Source organism: Neovison vison, chromosome 9, assembly GCF_020171115.1.
Source record: "Neovison vison isolate M4711 chromosome 9, ASM_NN_V1, whole genome shotgun sequence".
Lineage (NCBI taxonomy): Eukaryota > Metazoa > Chordata > Mammalia > Carnivora > Mustelidae > Neogale > Neogale vison.
The window spans coordinates 93,161,427-93,184,950 of record NC_058099.1 but is presented as its reverse complement, the minus strand read 5'-3'; positions in this window follow the sequence as shown (position 1 = coordinate 93,184,950).

The following is a 23,524-nucleotide window of genomic DNA, read 5'->3' as shown; positions in this document are numbered from 1 at the left end:
AATGTCACCAAATTCTGAGTAATTCCAACCACTTACTTACAGATTCGCTAGTTTTTTTTATGAATACTTTAATGCTCGCTAGAATTTTCTAATAAATCCTAATTATTTGTATCATCTGTAATTACGGCTTCGTTTCTTCCACTCTAACACGTATATATGACTAACCTCTTCTTGTCTCATATGTTGGTTGGAAACTTCCAAACTAATGTTAAATCAAAGCAGTGATAGAGGGCACCACTGTCTTTTTTTTTTTTAAAGATTTTATTTATTTATTTGACAGAGAGAAATCACAAGTAGGCAGAGAGGCAGGCAGAGAGAGGGGGGGGGAAGCAGGCTCCCTGCTGAGCAGAGAGCCTGATGCGGGACTCGATCCCAGGACTCTGAGATCATGACCTGAGCCGAAGGCAGCGGCTTAACCCACTGAGCCACCCAGGCGCCCCGAGGGCACCACTGTCTTATGTGCAATCTTAAAGATAATGTTTACACATGTTTTCCATCAAGTCTGATGCTTGCTGAAAGTAACTTGTAAATGCCCTTTATCAGAATAAATAAGTTTTCCATTAGACCTCGTGGACTGAGACTGAGTGTGCCGAAATCAAAGTTAGCTCAGGTAGGTGTTCCGCAAACTCAAGGAACACCCAGTCTGTCGGCGTGAGACTGGCTGTGGAATGCCAGGACCATGTCTCATTCCCTATACGGAGGGAGAAGTTACAGAAGTGTCTTATTTACCCTTTCTGGGGGGCCTTGCATTCCAGATATATTATGAAGATTCATGTTTGTCTCCTGGGCCCCAAAACAACATTAGCATGGATAGCTTCCTTTCCTCATACCCCATCTTCACACTCTTCCATTTTATCAGAAAATTCATTCTAAAGTCATTCTCTAGTCTACTCCCCTGCTGATGAAAGAGATCCGCTCATCACCAACTTTCATACAAAAGCACTTCTTGTATAACTAAAAAATGCTAAGTTCTCCCCTTTGTCTTCTTTTCAACATACTAGACAAGATCAACCTTTTTTACTTTACTCCTTGCCTGGTGTTTATTTGTGTCCCCTGAACGTCCCCGAAGTTCATCATAACTGCCCTTGAGCACCAGCTTCCTAACTGGGGCAAACCTAGAGACTGTCCTATCCACACTGAGTACCCAGGAAAGGGGGCTCCAGGGTTTCTTGCTCCCACATTTCCCCTTTCCAGTTCTTCTGTGCCTTTGAGTCATGGCTCTCCTCTGCTGAATCACTGCTCACAGGCAGCTCACTTGGACTTCTGGCTACCTTTCTGATGTGTGAGGATGGAGGTTCTCTGCGCCTAGCAGGACTGTGCCTAGCAGGACATACACCCGCACTTTCTCGGCTCTTGTCACAGTAGCTTAACATTTTAGCCCTGGTGGGTTTCAGGAGGTTGGTGATCAGCTCTGTGCAGCTGCCCAGCACTGGCAGATGGAACCACATGCCCTATACTCACTCTTGTCAACTACGAGCGAGCGAGCGTGGGGTAGCAGAACCATCTCAGGAACAGCGACTTCAGAACTCCTATCCACAAAGCAACACCCTCACATTCATAGGGAGCACCTGCCATCCAGCTGCACCTGAAGGAACTTTTTGAAATGCCAACACCCCAGCGCTACTCCAAGAGAACCCGGTTTAATTGCACTGGGGTAGGACTGCCCAAGTGATTCGAACGCACAGCCAGAATTAAGTCTGCTGATCAAGACCCCTGATGCACTGCTGTGTCTCACATGTTTTGAAAGCACAGTAGCTCTCCAACTTCACTATGCACACCAACCACGTGGGGATATTTTTAAGATGCAGAATTTCCTTCAGTAGGTCTGGGACGGGACCTGCGGTTCTGCATTGCCTACAAGATCCCAGCTGATGCTGTGGCCATGACCTACACTCTGCACAGCAAAAGAATAGGGACCCTTACTCACATGGAACACCAAGTTCACTGTTGGATAGCCTGAACTACATGACATGTGAACATGCTCAATAAAATATCTTTTCAGCCTAAATCTGACACCTTATTCAAAATATTTTCTGAAAGACACTCAGCCTTTGCCCAGGTGCTGTAGTTATTACCAGAGCTCATGCCCTGTCTGTTTTTTGACCCATATTATATATGACATCATTTTCTGGGTTTGAGAAATGAGTGAGCACATGAAGCTGGGTTTCCTAATGAGTATTTTTTTAAGATTTTATTTATTTATTTGATAGAGAAAGACACAACGAGAGAGGGAACACAAGCAGGGGGAGTGGCAGGCAGAGGGAGAGAGAGAAGCAGACTCTCCATTGAGTAGGGAGCCCGATGCAGGGCTCAATCCCAGCACCCCGATTTCATGACCCGAGCCAAAGGCAGCTGCCAAATGACCGAGCCACCCAGGCGCCCTTCCTAACGAGTATCTTAGCATCATCTGCCAGTGGCCATCCATGTCTGAGTCTCCTGAGAAACAGACTTTGGCCCAAAAGCCTCCTTCTCTGAGGTTTTCTGGGGGTCCTATGGGGGAAAAGATCCAGCACTGGTGTCCTTACAAATGCAAACACACACCACCCCCACACCTGAGTATCAGCGTTTCACATGCCGACTGTGGTCAGGCCCTTGCCTCCCGAGGATCTAGAAGTTTTAGCGAAATGAAAAGTAGCTGCTCTTCCCTTCAAAAGAAGGCTGGGGCCCCAGGTAGAAAGGGATGTTGTCCAAGACCTTGCGCTCAGCCCTGCCTGTTTTTAATTCCACCATAAACACTCCTCACATACGTGTCTTGTTTCCTCCACCTGTGTTGAAGCCATTCCTCTCACCAATGCCAAGTGTCATCTGACTTTGGGACATGTCCCTGGACTCTTGCAACCAGTACACTCAAGGGTTTCCCGGCATTTCTTTCTATAGGGTTAGGAGACCCTCACTGGGAGAACCCTGGAGGTTTAAAGGAAGACAAAAGCCCAGCTCAGTCACTTAGCAGTTGTGTGATCTTGGCAAGACATTTGATTGCCCAGGACTTCGTTTTCTTCATCTGAAAATGGCACTAATGGTACCTATGCCGCAGTGTTGTTGTAAAGATTCTCTGAGATGGAGAGAAGAGCTCTAGAGTCCCTGGTCCCTAGCACTAGTCCCATCAAGGCTAGTGACCTCCGTCACGGTCCCGGTGAGTCCTATCTGGGATATCTCAAGCTTTATTTTGATACATTACACTTGTCAGATGCCTAAGAGGAGGTGTAGGACCTCTGTTACCAGCCTATGTCTCTATTTATTTTTTTTAACGATTTTACCCATTCATTTGACAGACAGAGATCACTAGTAGGCAGAGAGTCAGGCAGAGAGAGGAGGAAGCAGGCTCCCCCCGGAGCAGAGAGCCCGAGGCGGGGCCCGATCCCAGGACCCCGGGATCACGACCCGAGCCGACGGCAGAAGCTTTAACCCAGAGCCACCCAGGCGCCCCTATGTCTCCTATTTATTAACTCACAAACCACACTGTACATACTCCCACCGGGCTCTCCGCCCCTAGCCCATCCCCTCCCCGCGAACCCCACCACCAAAAACAAATTTAAGAAAGAGAAATTTTCATGAGAAAATAAAATAACTTTATATTTTTATTTATGCTAACCCAAGTCAGGCATTAAATGTGGGCATAAACACGCCAGCCAGACATCACTTTGCTTCATGGTTTCATTTTTCTTTCTAAGCCTGAGACATTGTCTGCTGTAAGAAACTGAGGACAGAGAGGAACTGCGCCTTTCCTGAGGGGCTGAAAAAAGAGATTGGGTTTTCCTTCTCTCACAGGAAAAATGAGAGCAGCCAGAGAAGATGCAGTGAAAAGGCAGATTGGAGATACCATGCCTCTAGTCCCTTTGGGAGGACTCTGGATGTGTCTGCAGGGGGTAGTGAAATCCACGGCCAAGCCTGCTTTGGTGTGGCACAGCTGGCTCATCAAGCCCCTCAGTCACCAGGGTAAAAACTCCAAACCTCTCCATCCCAACCCCTGAAAAAACCCAAATACACAGACTCTATACAGGGTAATACTAAAGCCTCTAAGATATCAGTAGCACCCACCATTTACTTTTTTTAAAAGATTTTATTTATTTATTTGACAGACAGAGATCACAAGTAGGCAGAGAAGCAGGCAGAGAGGAGGGGGAGGCAGGCTCCCCGCCAAGCAGAGAGCCCGATGCAGGACTTGATCCCAGGACGGATCATGACCTGAGCCAAAGGCAGAGGCTTAACCCCCTGAGCCACCCAGGCGCCCCTTGCCCACCATTCATTAACTACCTCACCATCACATTTGTTGTTACTCAGGTCCATACAGAATGGGACCAGGAAGGGAAGAGGGCTATTTCTCAAGTTCTTTTATGGCAAATAACGCATCCAATTCTTTTTGTGAATGTGAGCTTTAATGAGATCCATAAAAACACACTATTTAACAGAAAACAAGCTCATGGTTGGGACTTTGCCCTACTCTCCTTTAGGTACACTTGGCCACACAAACTTTAAAAGTTGGAAACTGCTGTGGAGCAGCTGGGTGGCCCAGGTGATTAAGTGTTGGTGGTTAAGCACCAGAACTCATAGCTTTGACTCAGGTCATGATCTCAGGGCTGTGAGATCAAGCCCCAGGTTGGGCTTCCCGCTTAGCAGGGAGTCTGCTTGAGATGCTCTTCCTCTGCCCCTGCCCTGCTCAATTGCTGTCTTCCTCTCTCTCTCTAAAATAAATAAATCTTTAAAAAAGGAAGAAGAAGAAGAAGTTGGAAACTTCTGTCAGAAGTCAATTGCTGGTCAAAGGAAATGGCAATTGTGCCAAAATAGTACTGAAAACTACCAAAGTACATTTATACTCTGCCCCTGCATATTTTTCTAAACCAAAATTCAGGATTCCTAATTTCACTAGAACATATTTTGATTTGGGGGAAGACAAAAGATTTTAAAATAAAACCATATTTAGTTATCTGTTTAATGGACTGATCTCCCCCAACCCCCCCCCAAAAAAACTTACATGAAATTGTCACTGGCCCAATCCTAGAAAGTAAGTGAAACCCTAAATATGTTACCTCGGGTACATGCTACCGGCATGTGACTTCAGTTACTCTGCAAGTTCACTGCCACACTTACGGTGGACAAGGAACCCAAGTCTTTCTCACACCTCAAAATCACCATCATGCTGAACAACCCTACAAGAGCGGGGAAGAAGTCATAATTGTGAATTCAGTTGCCTACGCCTTCAATTCTGTTTAGCTGAGACATCAGACATATACACACCTGGAAAACAATGACAAAACAGTCCAGATTCTATCTGGTTTTGACTGAGACTGTCAATCCATGCTCCTACTTTCTAGAACATTCTTGGGGACACAGAAGGTACTCAATAACCCCACAACTGCCAAATGAATGAATGAATGAATGAATAAATCACTTATTGATCCTTGACAAATAAAATTAAAGTGTTTTTATTCCAGCCAAATAACTCCCATTTTTTCCCAGAGTTGTGAGAGATTTGTAGCAGTCTGGGCCTAAAAAAGCAAAAACAGCAACAACAAAAACAAAAAATAAAACAACAACAACAAAAACAGAATCGACTTATTCATGCCTAAAGCATAGCAAGAATGGGAGAAGAACTTGGATTCCAGGGTAAGAACAGATAATGACAAAGGAAGCGGAGGCAAATTGGAGACCTCACAGACAAGAGTGAGAGCTTGGCTAACTCAGATCCAGTGAAGGTAAGCTGGGGAACCACAGCAGAATTACAGGAATCTGAACAGAACATATACCAGAAGCCAAGTGAGTCCATGACTTCAGCACCTGTCTTTGAACCCTCTGGCCCAATTTAATTAAAGAGGTCAAAGACCCCCAGTGAGAAGGGGCACCAAGGTCATCTCAAAAACTCAGCTTGTGTTTTATATCTTTCCTATTTAAAAAGGAGTGCAGAAAATTCTTTCAACTTTTAAATTTTTAGGTTATATATATATTTTAAATCAACTGTGCCTACCATTCATATGCTGGGCTCATTTTGGTATCTGCGAACATACACCATTTGCCTCGAGGGCAATAGTTCAGGGCATCCTGAATAAGAAGAGGAACCCTAGAGGTTTTGAAATCTGCTACCAGTGTTTGCTGAAGACAACAAATGCTACCAGGGGCTAGCGTGGGCACTGGGGCCACGAGACCTGCCATCAGCACGCCTGTGCACCCTTATGCAGGTGATGGGTAGAGCACTTCAGGGGGAATATCCCAGTTAAGGGGAGGAGCAGGTCACAGACTTTGCCTCCACTTGTCCAGAGAATTCTGCAGGAGGAGACGGGGCACCAAGCAAGGCCCCTCAGCTACAAAACGTTCAGCAGATTAGGTTAACAGAGCTAAGTTCTGGGGAGGAGTTAAAAGATGTATTCTGGACTAGCTCCTGATTGATTAGAGGAAAATGAAAAGTCCCAAAGTCCTAATGCCAGAGAAGAGAGATCCCTAGAAGAATTGTCCTACCTGAGAAATGGGGAGTAAGAGAACCAAGATCAGATAGATGAAGACTTCAGGTGAAAATCCATCCTGTAATTTTGGGATATTTTAAAATAGTCACAGTTTCTCGTTTCCCCATTTAAGAAGTCTTTTATATTATCCTATTGTCTAACCTTATAGGTACACTGAAGTGTTAAGTAACACACACATATCAGTATAAATAAATATAATTTCAAGAAATTATTCCTTGGAAAAAAATGGTATCCACTGGCAGACAAATGGACCTGAAATTCCTAGAAGGCAGGAAACTGAGCACCTTCTGGTCAGACAACAGGCCGTGCAAAAATGACTGTGGAAGTAAAGTTGAGAAGAATCGCAGCATCCCCTTAGGAATCTGTTATTGTAATAGGACCAAAACACAAAACATCCCCTGGTAAATTGCTGCCCCTGCCCCCTTTCTCCATCACCGTCCATCAATAATGGAAACATCTGATGTCATATTAGTACATTACAACCCCCTCTTAGATTTCTGCTTTTCTGAAAGACTGTAGAAAAAACGGTCACGAAATGGTGGAAGTCTATGTTCCCCCTGATGGCACATTCTGGTAGAATCACCAGGGGAAGCACAACATTGGGACTGAAAGCTGATCTTGACCTTTGGATGGCCCCTGACATGCTCCTTAGTGTTCCACCTCAAAATCTAGAGAGCTCTAAGAGCCAAGCCTCAGGAACCATGCAGAATTCGGTCCATCTACACCTGGACTTCACACTGGAATGAGCCAGACTGTGCCCATAAAGAGAAGGTAGAACATATGGCAACTCTGACCCCAGGAAGGCAGCTCCACAGAATGGGGCCACTGGGACCAGGACCTGACATCACACAACTCCACTGAGAGGCATTTACACAGATGACACGTGAATGGTGTCTGTAGGAGTTACACCACATGACCCTATGTGGGACCATAATCTGAGACCAGACCAATGGATGGGTGTCAGAAGTTTCCCGAATGAAAACATCTGAGGCTTCCAAGCCCCAAAATTTCAAGTCACATTTTCTTAAGTTGAAAAAAGAAAAGTCTAGTGCATGACTTCCCAGCAGTCTTCAAGTCTACTGAATAAACCAAGTAAACCCTCATTCTTCATAGAGGGCCACACAGTATTAGAAATCAGTAAGAATGGATTGCTGCCTTAGGAATCTAACTAATTAAATAAATAACCTTAAAAAAAAAACAGGTTCAGAGATTTTTTTTTCTACAGACAAAAATATGGCCTCTGAAATAAAAGATATTCAGCTTCATTTTCTAGCTGTATGACCTCTGGACCCTCTGTTTTCTCATCTGAAAAATGGGAATAAAAATAGTACAGACAACACAAGTAAGATTTATACTTTGTCACAGGGGTTCTCCAGGTATTTTCTCCCTTGGGTCCTCACTGGTGTTATGGAGCTAAGAGAATGCTCCTCATACTCCTCAAAAAGGGCCGCTTTTACCTCAAGGGGGCCCGCATGCTCTCACTCATACTCCCTCGGCCATGACCCTCACCCTCTGTGTGGCCCCCACTGTACACACTCCTACACTCCAGCCCCCGTTCTGGCATCCCAGACCCCACAAAGATCATATTTGCTCACATATTCCTAGAAATCTATATGATCCTAAGGATTTAGTTAAATCTCTGGGGCCATGAATGGCTTTTGATAGGAAACAAACTAACTCAAGAAATAAGACAACTGACGTAAAGCATGCAAAGAACACGTTTACCCTCTTGCCTTATCTCACAAGTGATGCCCAACTGATATATTTAAAATTTCTGAAAGCATAAATAACAAATAATTGGTTACTGAATATGCAGAGATGATCCATATGGTTCCGAATTTTCTCTTTTCATGTAAATGTGCTCCCTTACTTTTATGACACTTTCCTCCAGCTAATAAGTTACGGTTTTATGGTGTGCCAATAGATCTGTCAATCGTGGAGATGGATTGATTACAAGGGCTGTCCTAGGGAATGCATTTAATGGCAGAGAAGCCTGCCAAAGCTTTGCTTTCAGCTGCTTGGTTGTTGTGTTTCCTGCCATGGGTCTGAGGACTGTGAGACCAGGAGAGACACAAGGGAAAAAGTAATTCAGTCTACTACAAGCCCACAAATCATTAAAATATGTTCCTAGACCAAATTACCTCAAATGTCAATGCTGAAGCTTAGAGAGTTAGGTCCAATTCCAGGGCCTGGTCCTTACCATTTTGCACGCCACTGACCCAGAGCAAGAACTACATCTCAGAATCAACCCTTCTGCTCACATTCATGGTATGGAGACCAGTCAGTGCTTGGGTAGAGAACTTTACCCATTTTCTGATCTCAAGCACTTGCCATCAGCACCACCATCTAATCAGGGAAAGGAACTGAATTCTGTGAGTAAACCTGGTCCAGAAGAGCCAAAGAAAGGGCAAAGTCAAGGAAGTAAATGTTCAGTAACATGTGGTTTCATGCTTGTAAAGTAGACTGCAAAGTTCAACTTTAATTAGAAGCAATAAAAGTTATGCCACTACCAAAAACAAACACAAATAAAAGAGACATTACCCCCAGACCTAATCCTATCACAAGACATTCATCATGTTTACTTTCAGGGTGGCCTTCATGGAGAAGACCCAGAATGGGTTCTTGATGCCAAGACAGCTAGAGGCTGATGGCTCTTCTCCTGACAAACACGACTATGTCCCAAGGATGTTAAGACCATCAGTTATTTCAGTAGGAAAGATTCTCCTCTAAAACAAAACAGATGTTTGACAAACATAACCATGTTTTAAAATAATAGTCATTCATTCAAAGTCAAATATTTATATTAACTCCTTCTTAAGATGCCCAGTCTGGACTATCTCATAGGCCAGTGCGCAGCGCCTCACTGCTCTCAACGGTGCCAGGGAACTGAGGATGAGAACATAAACGTTCTCTCCAGTGACACCGCACAGCCTTCATGTTTGCAAGTGCACCTTTTTCATTGTCCTCTGCTCTTCGTGTCCTCCTGAAAGCCAGGTCGGCCTGTCACAGATGCAACCTTGTTCCCTCGAGTTCTGCTCCTTCCTCCACATTCCCTATCCAGTCCATGGCCCTGCCCATCTCCCCAGCTGTTTGCTTCTACTTTCAAAATCATGTTTACTCTGTCCTCCTCTTTGCTTGTCCCACTCCCTATTCAGGGCACTCGTTGTCCCAGACCAGAATATGCGGAAAGCCTCCCCAAGCGTCTACCCTCTTCCGGTCTCCGCAGACCTATCATAGGCACTGTGGCCTCCCTGGCCTTTCAGAGGCGTTGTTTGGTCATGTCACATTGCTGCCCTACAGCTTTTGATGGCTTTCCATGTGTTCCAAGACCATGAAGACCACATTCCTCATCTGAGTCAAGACCCCACTCTCTGCCCCTGCCATGTCCAAGTCTATCTTTCCAACTTCATTTTTTTTTAGACTCTGCTTTCTAGCCAGCTTTTCCCCATCCATTCCCCACTGCTCATTTAACATGTGCCCTTATTCATGTTGTTTCATTCTCCCAGAAGTCTTTTCTGGCCATAAATCCACATGTACCAATCATATCCTTCAGGAGTCCATCCAAAAACCACCTCTTCCTGGGGGTATAGCTCAGGGGAAGAGCATTTGACTGCAAAAACCACCTCTTCCATATGACCTCTCTGCATATAGAGAAATCTTTATCTCCCTCCTCTGAATCTCATAACTCATAGGACACTTGTCAGTTGCTTTCTTGAATTTTAACATTTTAGGTATGTAGCTTATCTGTTCTACTAGACTTGAAGATTTTATGGATAAAGAAGCCTATTTAAATTATCTTTTATCCTCCGAATGCCAAACTTAATGCCTTCCACATAGTACATGCTCTATGAATATTTTTGATTGACTCAATGGACAAATAAATTTTAAGTTGAGATTAAAGACCATGGATTAGAATGTGGCTCAATAATGCTTATAATGAAGAAAACGTAAAGATGTCTTTTGTTATGGACAGACACGTGGCATGATTACAAAAGAAGAGTTGGAGCCATTGATGGGCAGTCACTGGCTAGCTATAATGACTTTGGGAAAATGATTTAACCTCACTAAGCCTGTTCTGCACTTAGTTTACAGAATAGTGGTAAGGGTTATAAGAAGAATATCTGGGCCAGATTTTGACACACAGTAAGTATTCAGTAAATGTTAGGTGATGTTGGTTTTCATGACTTACTTGTTGACCATTTCCTCTCTCTTCAAGTCACCTCCAATCTAGACAATGCCAAAGTGCATTTGGAGGAGAACTGGATGGTCCCAAGCTTTTCAACGAGGAAGTTTAATCCCATCAAAGGTGAGCCAGACAATTTTGTCTCTGTGAGAGACCTGGGCCAAATTGCTCAGCCTGAACAAGACAAGTTTCAGCATAAAATAATTTCTCACTTTTGCTATATTCATATACAAATGCCACCTCCTAACTGTAGAAAGACAGTTGATTCATGTCACCCCTGAAAAAATTTAGAATATATAGAGATAGCCCATCAAATGCTGTCCAGATATTTGGAACACACGATCACTAATAATATTGCCCCACTTTCCATAAAATAGGCTGTCCTATTTTTCTCATGGCCTTTTGTAGTTCTGAAGATTTTCCATGGAAAATATTTCTCCATGGCTTCTTTTCCTATTGGTTTCAGTTTTTAGCCCCTTCTCAGTCATTGAGAGTGAACAGCTTCCCTGTGCATTTTCCAGTAGAGTGGTTTTGTATATTTTTTTCTTCTTGCAAAGAGAATTTCAGTACATGAAACAGACAGAAATGCAGGGCTGCTCTTGGCGAAGCTGTGGAATATGGCAGAGAAGGAGAGGAAACAGCCCCACAGGAGGGATCCTCCTTCCCCCAAGTCCATCCAGAAGCTGCTTAAGGGTCTCCATGTAGTCTCCAAGGACTCAAATCAAATGCCATTGCTCCCTTGAACAGACAGTAGAGCTGCTATAGACCAGAAGAAAATGAAATCTTACCTCTCCCTTTTACAGAAAGAGAGCCAAAGTGATAGACTGCTCACAGTAGTTTGAAAGAGGGAAAAGCAAATGATAATCCATGCGTCTGAAGGCCAAACCCATGTGCCTTTCACTATTCCAAACTGTCACCTAATGAAAATGAAATCTCCCCAGGAAAGAACTGTGTTGGAGACATCGAAGCCCATGCATCACATACAGTCTAAGTCTTAGTAGGTGTGAGCCCCTGGCCCTGCACAAAAGCAGATAAATGCACATGCAGACAATTCGCTCTGGTCTACAACTGAGTCTGAGTTATTGCATCTGTCATTCAGAGCTACATTCTCCCGTCCCTCCTACTTATTACTCTTTTGTGAGAGGCACTGGAATGGCAGGAGAAAAGGGAGGCATGAGTGGATGGGGGAAAACACAGGGTCCCAAACTCTTGGACGTCTCTAAGGCACCAGCTTACTAGAAGCACATTGTACTTCCAGATGTAAGACAAGGCGACTTCAACCCTCATGTCCTCAGATGCAGTAGGAAACCCAGAATTCTCCCCAGTAACTGCACGTCACCTCAAGCCTTAGGTTCTTGTTTCTGCTCAAATCTTTCATTCTGTACATGGCATTGTTGGATACCTCACTGATTTCTTTACACTATAGCTCAGCACTGGCCCCTGGTTGTTTGCCTAGATGACTGCACTGAAGATTTCCAGAAACAGGGGGAAGGTGGGGGTGGAAATAATAAGGTACAATGAGAACTGCACAGTAAACAATATAATTTAAGAACAAGACATTTCTATTATTAAAAATCCCTCAACCATTTCCTTCTCCTAGAAAACTATACTCATTTTTTTTCCCCCACTCAGGGGTCAATCTCTGGACATTCTGTTAGAACCCCCCTTGCTCTACCTCCATCCTCCCTGGCTTAAACCCCCTCAAAAACCCCAAACCCCTCTCTATTCTTATGCAGGGTAAGTTAGATTCAATCCTATTTCCCCAATATATCCATATCCTAAAGCAGTGGTTTTCTACCTGCTTAGTGAAATTCATACTGTAAGATACATTTTATATTGTAAACACACACTTCTATGTGCACACACCTGTCATACATATATACCCCAAATTAAATCATATGTGTGTGTATGTACTAGTGCATGTGTATGTACATACACAAAACACCAAAATTTTCACTGAACAACAGTTATCCATAATACTGTGTATGCAGATATTTTCAGGTCTATTCTCCTCTATTTCCTTTTTTAAAAGCATACTGGTCACAACGTACTAATAATTGATTTCAGGACTCAAATCAGTTAAAACCCACTACCATAGTCAGCTTTGGGCTGGCATAACAAAATACCAGGCACTGAGGGGCTTCAATGACAGGAATTTATTTCTCACAGTCCTGGAAGCCGGGAAGCCCAAGACCAAGGTGTCGGCCAGTCCAGGACCCCAGTGAGGGCTTTATTTCCAGTTTGGAGAGGACTGCATTCTTCCCTGTGTCCACACACAGTGGGGGGAGAGAGACACTAATCTAACCAGAGGGGCCCCACCCTCATGACCTCATCTAAATCGAATCACCTTTGGAATATTCCACCTGCAGATACCAACGCATTGGGATTAGGGTTCCAACATACGAATCTGGGGGAGAAGCAGACATTCCATCCATAACACCCAGAACAAAAAACATTGCTTTAAGATCTCTCCTTCTAGGTTCCGGAAGCCCATTGAGGGTTTTACTGAGAAGTATACATCCAGTCTCACAAACCATGAAAATTACAATCAGAAAAACTTAAAATATCCTTCCAAAGTAAGCGATAGAGTATAATAATGAAAGTGGATAGGCTATGAATGAAAAATGGCTAGACTGAAATCCTTGTTTTGACTCCATTCCTAACGTCTCTAAGCTTTACTTTTAAGTATACAGCTACACGGATAGCTGATTCACAGGAATACTGGGAGGCTCAAATTTAGTGAAATAGCTTATTATATAAAATATATGGCACAGTACTTCCCTACAAGGTAAGTACCGAACCCATGGTGGTCATGCATACTGCTATTATTATTCACAAAAGCAAGTAGTATTTGGAGGATCTGTTTATTATAAGAAACTATTTGTGCAACTGGTGTCTGTGCCATTGAACTCTGGCCCCTGCGTGTGGTCTGCACCTCCCTGGCAAGACAGTCCCACGCTGTTTGTCACCAAGGGAGAAAACAACAGTTACATGTAGGAAGGGACTCGTCAGATTTTATATTTATTTCTCCAACCATCATACCATTTTCTTGCTTAGTCAGAGTGAGTGTTTGGTATCCAGGAAAGTTTGGAACTGAAAATGCAACCCTGTGGAGAGTATATCAGAAATGTTGTAAATAACCTCTTTCACTTTCACCGGTTTCCTTTGTTGTTCATCACCTCCTAGAATTTGTCACCCTCTATAAAGAGACGAGGAATAGGATGGAAGCTACTTCCCTGACCGTATCTCTCGGTGTTGTTGTATGGCTTGCAGAGACTGTGGGTCAGCAGTTTTGAAGCCTGGAGTGATACAGGACAAGGCAGGCTTAGCCCAAGTGACACCCAGTGCCTGAGGTGCTACTCTGAGGGTCAGAGCCGACAGTCTTCATCACCGAGCTGCACATGAGCAAGCTAACTGCACAACTTCGAGGAGAAACCCTCCTCCAATATCATCAATAACAATTACCTTCCCAGCAGCCCCTTTAGGGCTCATCTGCCAATTCTCCAAGACGTATTCATATTTGTCACTTCCCTTGGGAACACGGAGGGGACCTCATGCCATGCCATGGATGCATCAGAGACAAAACGGGTCTGCTTTACTTTCAGCGACAAGACCTCGGATCTAATACCCTGTGAAAAGGAATGTCATCAAGAGGGGATTTTTTTTTTTTTTTTTTTAGATCTTGTCTGTCCTGATCGTAAAACTCCTTAGATATGCCCCTGTCACCATCTCCGTCCCCACTAAGAAGTAGTAACCACTTCTCATTAGATGAACCATCCATCTAAAGCTACTTAAGTGAGACTGTCCAGGTTAATGCAGCTGCAACTTGAGACTTAACCCAGAGCAGCACTAAAATGACTCATGGGGGATAATGACCTCTATAGACCTAGGCCAACCCGTGCATTCCCGTCCCACTGGAATCAATGCTCTAAATTCAGAATACTAACAAGATCAGGGAAGGTCATGCTCTAATGTCAACGTTCTCACTCTCCCAGACTACTACTCTCTTGACTTTGTAGCCCCCAGGCCTATCACAGTGCCTGACACATTGCAACTTGTCAATAAATGTTGGTTGGAATGAATTGCCTTGACTTGTGGAAGCCAATATAATACAAACAGAGTATTTCAATTCAGTTCCTTCACTTCCCAGACTGATTTTTTTATTAAATTTTTAAATCAAAAGCAGGCATATACATCACCCTAAATTCTCTGATAACGCTGTATCCTCCAAACCACCTAGTTCTCCCTGACTTTTATGAGCATCAATCAGAAACTGTGGTATTGGAGTGGGGTTTTTGAAGGGTCTAATCTTATCTCATGACCATATTAAATCTGCATTTATTAAAAGTATGTCACTTTACAGGCCATTCCAGCCTCAGTCCAGCTTGTAGGAGGATGTTGAGAATGAGTTTCTGATTAAAACCTTTTTGGAAAACATGAACAAATAATAACCAGTTGTGATACTTTTCCACATTTTTACAATATTTAAAAATATGTTCAGATATCCAAAACTGATCCCACAATTTGATTTATTCACAAGTTCCCTGAAGTGCTTAATAAGTACAATATGGTACAATGAAAATCATGGTTATTACTGCTATTGGATTGGTAATTCTCCAGGATGAAATCATACTTTTCAGGTTATAAATATACATTTTATTGTTGATTTTATGCCGCATTTTGAAATACTGCTTCTCTGCTTTCATATTTTCAGGGCCTTACAAGGGCATCATAAATCAGCTCCAAACTGGAGGAATGCTAATTGATATCAGGTGATCTCAAGATGAAGGCTAGGTTAGACTTGCTGTGTTTTTCAAGAATCCCAATTCTTCATGGAACTCTTTCAAAACCAAGACATACAAGGAACTCATTTTCCAAAGTCAATTAAATAAGTGTAATCACCTTAAATCTTCTAATTATCTAAACGAGAGCTTCACTCAGCTCCAATGTATGTGCACCTCAGCTCCAGTGCCCAAATACAGAGGACAGAACACATTCACAGTGTGCTGTCATGGGATCCAATGTTTTCTTACTAAAAAAAAAGATGAAAGTTCTATGACCCATAACTTGATCTGAATGATTTTTCTAACCATCCTCTATCCCTTTCTCTGCTCTTCAATCTTACAATCTTTGATACATCTGTGGTACACAGAATTCCAGGTGGAAATTGACAGCTGTTGCTGGCAAGAGGAAGGCTGCCACTTTCTCAAAGCTGCTTAGAGCAAAATGACTTCAGCTTGTCTTTGGGCTAATGGGAAGGGGCCTATGACAGAGCAATCACATTGGCATAACTGATAAGCTAGTCAAGACAGACAAATTAAATTTTTAAGTAGTTGTATATCAATCTCTCTCAAAACATGGACCATAGTAGAATGTCACAAAAGGGGTTTTTACAGGGAAGAACAAAAGATAAGAACAGCTGGAGATTTTGTGTGTCTATGCATGAGTGTGTCCAAGTTTGCACACTCATGAATACTACTACTGCTACTACAGAAGAGGGTGAGTTTAAAAAGTGAAGAAATATTGAGTATCTGATTGTCTAGATAATGAATAAAGACAAAAATATGAAGCAGACATAAAAGTTAGTGAATTTGAGACCTATGCATTACAGCATACTTCAGAAAAAGTCTATATTCACTTCATATGATAGCAGAACTACTATTTCACTTCATATGATAACAGAACTAAAGATCTGAGTTGAAGGATACCCAAAATTCCCTGATTTTAAAAATGGGGAAATTGAGGGCTGGAAAATGAAAATACTAGCTCAAAGTGACAAGGTGCTGAGTAGCAAAACCAGGACAATAAATAAGGCTTTCTGCTTCTAGATTAGTTCTCCATCCATATGGCGATAGAAAGCACAATGAGTGGACCACCTGTAATCTCTCCCTTTCCAGGATACAACAAGGCCAAGAGCCACACAGGAAACAGTTTTTCACCTTGGTCACCTCACATGTCAGTTGGGTCACTTCTTACCCACACTCACGAAAGCAGTGCTGAAGGAGACAGAGCTGGTTTTGATCTTTCACAAGTTACTGAGAGAAACCAACATCCTAAAAATAGATTATAAGCCATGGACTTTAATGACATTTCTTCATTGTTTTTCTTTGGTGACTTTCTGGTGGATTTACTGTGACGTCACCAAAAACACCAGGCAACAAACCCCACTCTCCTTCCCACCTCTCCTCTCAATCTGCAGTCTTCCAGTGGAGTGGCCAAGAGGAGAGGAAAGGCACGTGTGATGTCTGACTCGGTCTCATGGACACTGAGCTCAAAGTACACATGTGCGTGTGTATGTGTGTGTGTGTGTGTGTGTGTGTGTGTACATGCACATCACTGCTCTTGCACACAAATGGGTGTCCACTTGTTATGGGTGTTCATCATGAGTGTGATGTGTGCTAGGTGATGTCCCCAACACACTCCTTTTCTAAGCATATTTTCTTTGACCACTAAGAGGACAGAAGTCCAGTTCTGTCCAGTCTGTCTAGCACACCCTGACCACCACCAAGATAACAGAGTAGATTCCACATGTGCCACTCTTTTAAGAAGAAAGTGGTCAGCTGTCAAACATCCAGAGAACAAGACAAGGAAAGCAAATATTTAAATACCCACAGTGAACCAGGACTTGAGATATGCCCCATTAATGCTCACCTTGACCTAGACAGGGAAAAGGTATTGAACCCATGCAATACGTTAGGGAACTGAGGATCTGAGAGGCTAACAAACTTTGTCCAAAGTCACTCAGGTCCCTCTGACTCCAAAGTCCATTCCGTGAGTCCCATTTCATCTTATTGTTATGGAAATAAGGATCCAAGAGCTGAGGTAATGTCTAGGGTCACAGGCCAAGTAGTGGCAAGAGGAGACCAAAATCATTGACTCCTGTCCAGGGCTTTTCTTACAACTTTCAGAGAGCTCACTAACTTACAAACTCAGAATTAATGACAAAACAAAATAGGTTAGTTCCAGACTGTCAGAAACTCCAAAGCAAACAAATAAATAAAGACAAATAAATAAATAAAAAATAAAACAAACCATATACCATTACCAGCACGTGTAACCTGTTAGCATGGGTGTATGTGTGCATGTGTGTGTGTCTTGATAGACTTGCATATATCATCTGTGCTGTATGTTTATGTCAGCTCTGTGGGGGGCAGTGGGAATACTTCAACATTATTAAATTGTGCTTCTATTTACATTTTCGTTACCGATAGTAAATAAAAGACTGCACTGTAGCTAGCGTTCTGGGATGGACTTGAAACGTGAAATTCAAATATTCTCATGTAAAGCAAACAGAGTCTGTGGTCAAAAAAAAAAAAATCTGATGAAGTTTGAAGGGGTGGGGGGGGCAGTGGGAGGTTGGGGGAACCAGGTGGTCGGTATTAGGGAGGGCACAGATTGCATGGAGCACTGGGTGTGGTGCAAAAACAATGAATACTGTCACGCTGAAAAGAAATAAAAATTTTTTTAAAAAATCAATAAGTGAATTACATGCCATCCCTGGAGATTAAACATCTAGGTTCATTACCGGATAGTTCCTTTATAAAAGAATCTCTTTAGTGTCAGATTAATATATTCTCTTTGCCATTAATTTTCACTCTATTATAACCTTATACCCTGTCTTATGGATTTATTAGCTTTTTGTTAAAATGTACATACATCTCAGAGCACCTGGGTGGCTCAGTCAGTTAAGTGTCCCACTCTTGGTCTCGGCTCAGGTCATGATCTCAGGGTGAGATCAAGCCCCATATCAGGCTCCACACTCAGTGGGGAGTCTGTTTGAGATTTTCCCTCTCCTTTACCCCCTCCTCTTTCTCATACTATCTCCCTCTATCTCTCTCAAAAAAGTCTTTAAAAAGTATATGCATATATCTCTACCACCCCATTAGAGGAGAAGGCAGAAACTCCAAAAAAGAAGTATCCTCAATGTACTAATAAGGATAAAACTAAGGGTCATTATAATTAACATTAAAAAACCAGTGGTGTTGCTCATTTATCTCTCATATCTTAGACTAATTCAAGTCCATAAAGGGTCTCTGCTGCATGGAGTCAGCTGAGAATCCAGAATTTTCCATCCCATGGTTGAACCAACTCTTCAGACTTGGAATGCTGTAGTGTGTCCTCAGACTTGAAATGGCAGGCAAGGGAAGAATGACAGAGCATGGAGATTTGGGTATAAAGATTTCAGGGATACAAATTTACCAATGTATCTCTGACCACAACCTAGTCACATGGACCTGCAGAAAAGGCTGGGAAATGTAGATTTCCTGTATGCTGATGAAGTTAAAAAAAAATGTGGGTTTTGGTGCCACATAGAAGTCTCAAATAATTAAATCTTAATTATGCAAGAATTATATGTAACAATTAAGCCAGGCTATTTATAGAAGGTAAACAACAAAGCAAAATGAATTAGCTTAAAATCATTCTGAATTTTAATTTAATTTTCCTGTAAGTTGCATGCTTGTGGAAGATGAAGTTCATATGTGTACATACACACGAGGACATGTTATAGAAAGTATCAGATGAAATCTAAACCTACATCTTCACAGCCACGGTACTTCCTCCCACAATATCTAAGCTCTTCCTTTTCCCTACCAGTCTTCTTTCCAGACCCCATTTCATCCTTTCACTGGGAATCCTTCCATCCCAAGGACATTCTACTTATACCATCTTTTCTAAAGACAGCCCTGATTCTATCTCCATCTATACATCATCACTAGAGAAGCTGCCCTACCAAAGAAGTATCCCTATGACCCCAGAGAAGAAAGACTACACCAGGTACATCTATACTGACCAAAAGTGAATGCTGGACCCCTACTGGGCCATGCCATCATTATTCCAAGATCTTGTAGTTGAGACTAAAATCTACAGTTAGTGGGACCAGGGTGGGCATAAAAGGTCAAGGATATCCTTAAAGGATAGGATATCCTTAAGTGCAACCCAAAGTTAAAGGGCTGAGATAACCAATGCCTTGCAGAGCGAGATGCTGCAGAGAGCAGAATCAAGCAGAAAGGCAAAAACACAGCCATGCAAGTACAAGCCCTCCAGAAAGAGGGCTTGTTCTCTTTTTGGGAGATGCCTGAGACAATAAAGTCCAGTCATACCTCCTGCCCCCGGGTTCCATGAACATCCCCGCCATTTTTAAGAGAAATCCTCCTTTTCTTGTGTGATTTCAAATGGATTCATCTTTCTTAACAGTGAGTGACTCTGGCCTGAGATACCTATTAGCTCATCCCCCCTTCCCATGGTTAAAGAACTAAAGCTAACTAACTATTCCCCCCCAAACTCTTCCCCTTAGGTCATGACTTGATAAATCCAATTCCCAGGGACAAAGGTTTACAGACAATGTAGAAGATGTATTAAACAGATAGACCAGTTGGGTGACCAACTGGCCTGAAGAAGAAATTCAAACACAAGAGAAATAGAGAAATGGGGCTGGGGATGGGAATAATACCAGTAAGCCACCTGCTTTTATAATCTACCCATGCCCTCTCCTGCTTGTCTTAGCATGCCAAATCCTTCCCCTCCTTGAGGTCTTTGTATTTTGTTTCTTCTGCATGGCAAAAATTTTGTACTCCAAAGCTCCTCACATCCCATTCCTCTTCATTCAAGTTTCTGCTCAAATATTACCTCCCACAGCAGACTCCTTTGTCCACACCATCCAAGGCCCCCCCCACCTCCCTCTGTCCCTAGCCCAAGGCCTTGGCACTTATTTTCTGAACTTCAGTCATCCCTTTTTATATTTATTTATATCTCTGTTTTACTGAAATGTAACTGACATACAGTATTACAGCAGTTTCAGGTATAACACAATGATTTGGCTAACTACAAATATTGTGAGATCATCACCACAGTACATCTAGTTACCACGTCACCACACAAAATAACAAAATGTCTTTTTTTTATGATGAGAACTTTTTAAAAAGATTTATTCATTCATTCATTCATTCGTTCTTTGGCAGGGGGATTGGGGGAGCAGGGGGAGCGGGGGGAGGGGCAAAGGAAAAGGGAGAGAGAGTCTCAATCAGACTCTGGGCTGAGCTTGGAGCCAGGATTTGATCTCACAACCTCGAGAGCAGGACCTGAGCCAAAACCAAGAGTCGGATGCTTAACCGACTGCACCACCCAGGCATCTCTCTTCTGATGAGAACTTTTAAGATTTACTTTCTCAGCAACATTCCAATGTCAATACAGTATTACTGACTACAGTCACCATGCTGGACATCATACCCCATGACTTATTCTATAACTATATGTTACATGTTTGTATATACAAACTATATGCTTGTAACCTTTTGACCCCCTTCACCCATGTCACCTAACCTCCCCACCCCTTACCACTTTGGCAACTACCAATCTAGTTTCTGTATCTGTGAGTTTTGTTTTCCTTTTTGCATTCATTTGTTTTGTTTTTTTAGAGTCTACAGATGAGTGCAGTCATAGGGTATTCGTCTTTCTCTGGCTTATTTCACCTAGCATAACACCCTCCAGGTCCATCCATATTGTCACAAATGGGAAGACCTCATTCTTTTCATAGCTGAGAAGTATTCCATTGTGTATGCGTGTGTGTGCACCATATCTTTATCCATTCATCCGTCAGTGGACACTTCTGTTGTTTCCTTGTCTTGGCTATTGTAAAATAATCCTGCAATGAACATAGGGGTGCATCTCTCTTTCCAAATTAGTGTTTTATTCTCTTTGGATAAAAACTCAGAACAGCGGTATCATGCGGTAGTTCTACTTTTAATTTTCCAGGGTTCCCTTTTTTCCCTATTCTCTCCAATACTTGTTATATCTTGTCCTTTTGATTAGAGCCAATCTGACAGGTATGCCATGATATCTTTTTGTGGTTCTGACTTCCATTTCCTTAATGAATATGATTTGGAGCATCTTTTCATGCATCTGTTGTCCATCTATATGTCTTATTTTTAATTAATTAATTTTTTATTTATTTTCAGCATAACAGTATTCATTATTTTTTCACCACACCCAGTGCTCCATGCAATCCATGCCCTCTCTAATACCCAACACCTGGTTCCCCCAACATCCCACCCCCCGCCCCTTCAAACACCTCAGATTGTTTTTCAGAGTTCATAGTCTCTCATGGTTCAGCTCCCCTTCCAATTTCCCCCAACTCCCTTCTCCTCTCTAACTCCCCATGTCCTCCATGCTATTTGTTATGCTCCACAAATAAGTGAAACCATATGATAATTGACTCTCTCTGCTTGACTTATTTCACTCAGCATAATCTCTTCCAGTCCCGTCCATGTTGCTACAAAAGTTGGGTATTCATCCTTTCTGATGGAGGCATAATACTCCATAGTGTATATGCACCACATTTTCCTGACCCATTCGTCCAGTGAAGGGCATCTTGGTTCTTTCCACAGTTTGGTGACCGTGGCCATTGCTGCTATAAACATTGGGGTACAGATGGCCCTTCTTTTCACGACATCTGTGTCTTTGGGGTAAATACCCAGGAGTGCAATTGCAGGGTCGTAGGGAAGTTCTATTTTTAATTTCTTGAGGAATCTCCACACTGTTCTTCAAAGAGGCTGCACCAACTTGTATTCCCACCAACAGTGTAAGAAGGTTCCCTTTTCTCCACATCCCCTCCAACACATGTTGTTTCCTGTCTTGTTAATTTTGGCCATTCTAACTGGTGTAAGGTGATATCTCAATATGGTTTTAATTTGAATCTCCGTGATGGCTAGTAATGATGAACATTTGTATGTCTTGATTGGAGAAGTGTCTGTTCATATCTTCTGCCCATTTTTTGATGTGTTTGTCTGTTTCGTGTGGGTTGAGTTTGAGGAGTTCATTATAGATCCTGGATATCAACCTTTTGTCTGTACTGTCATTTGCAAATATCTTCTCCCATTCCGTGGGTTGCCTCTTTGTTTTTTTTGACTGTTTCCCTTGCTGAGCAGAAGCTTTTGATTTTGATGAAGTCCCAGAAGTTTATTTTCGCTTTTGTTTCCTTTGCCTTTGGAGACGTATCTTGAAAGAAGTTGCTGTGGCTGATATCAAAGAGATTACTGCCTATGTTCTCCTCTAAGATTCTGATGGATTCCTGTCTCACGTTGAGGTCTTTTATCCATTTTGAGTTGATCTTTGTGTACAGTGTAAGAGAATGGTCGAGTTTCATTCTTCTACATATAGCTGTCCAGTTTTCCCAGCACCATTTATTGAAGAGACTGTCTTTTTTCCACTGTATATTTTTTCCTGTTTTGTCGAAGATTAATTGACCATAGAGTTGAGGGTCCATATCAGGGCTCTCTACTCTGTTCCACTGGTCTATGTGTCTGTTTTTATGCCAGTACCATGCTGTCTTGGTGATCACAGCTTTGTAATAAAGCTTGAAATCAGGTAAGGTGATGCCGCCAGCTTTATTTTTGTTTTTCAACATTTCCTTAGCGATTCGGGGTTTCTTCTGATTCCATACAAATTTTAGGATTATTTGCTCCAGCTCTTTGAAGAATGCCGGTGGAATTTTGATCGGAATGGCATTAAAAGTATAGATTGCTCTAGGCAGTATAGACATTAAATGGCTATCAGACACATGAAAAAATGCTCATCATCATTAGCCCTCAGGGAGATTCAAATTAAAACCACATTGAGATATCACCTTACACCAGTTAGAATGGCCAAAATTAACAAAACGGGAAACAACATGTGTTGGAGAGGATGTGGAGAAAGGGGAACCCTCTTACACTGTTGGTGGGAATGCAAGTTGGTGCAGCCTCTTTGGAGAACAGTGTGGAGATTCCTCAAGAAATTAAAAATAGAGCTTCCCTACGACCCTGCAATTGCACTCCTGGGTATTTACCCCAAAGACACAGATGTCGTGAAAAGAAGGGCCATCTGTACCCCAATGTTTATAGCAGGAATG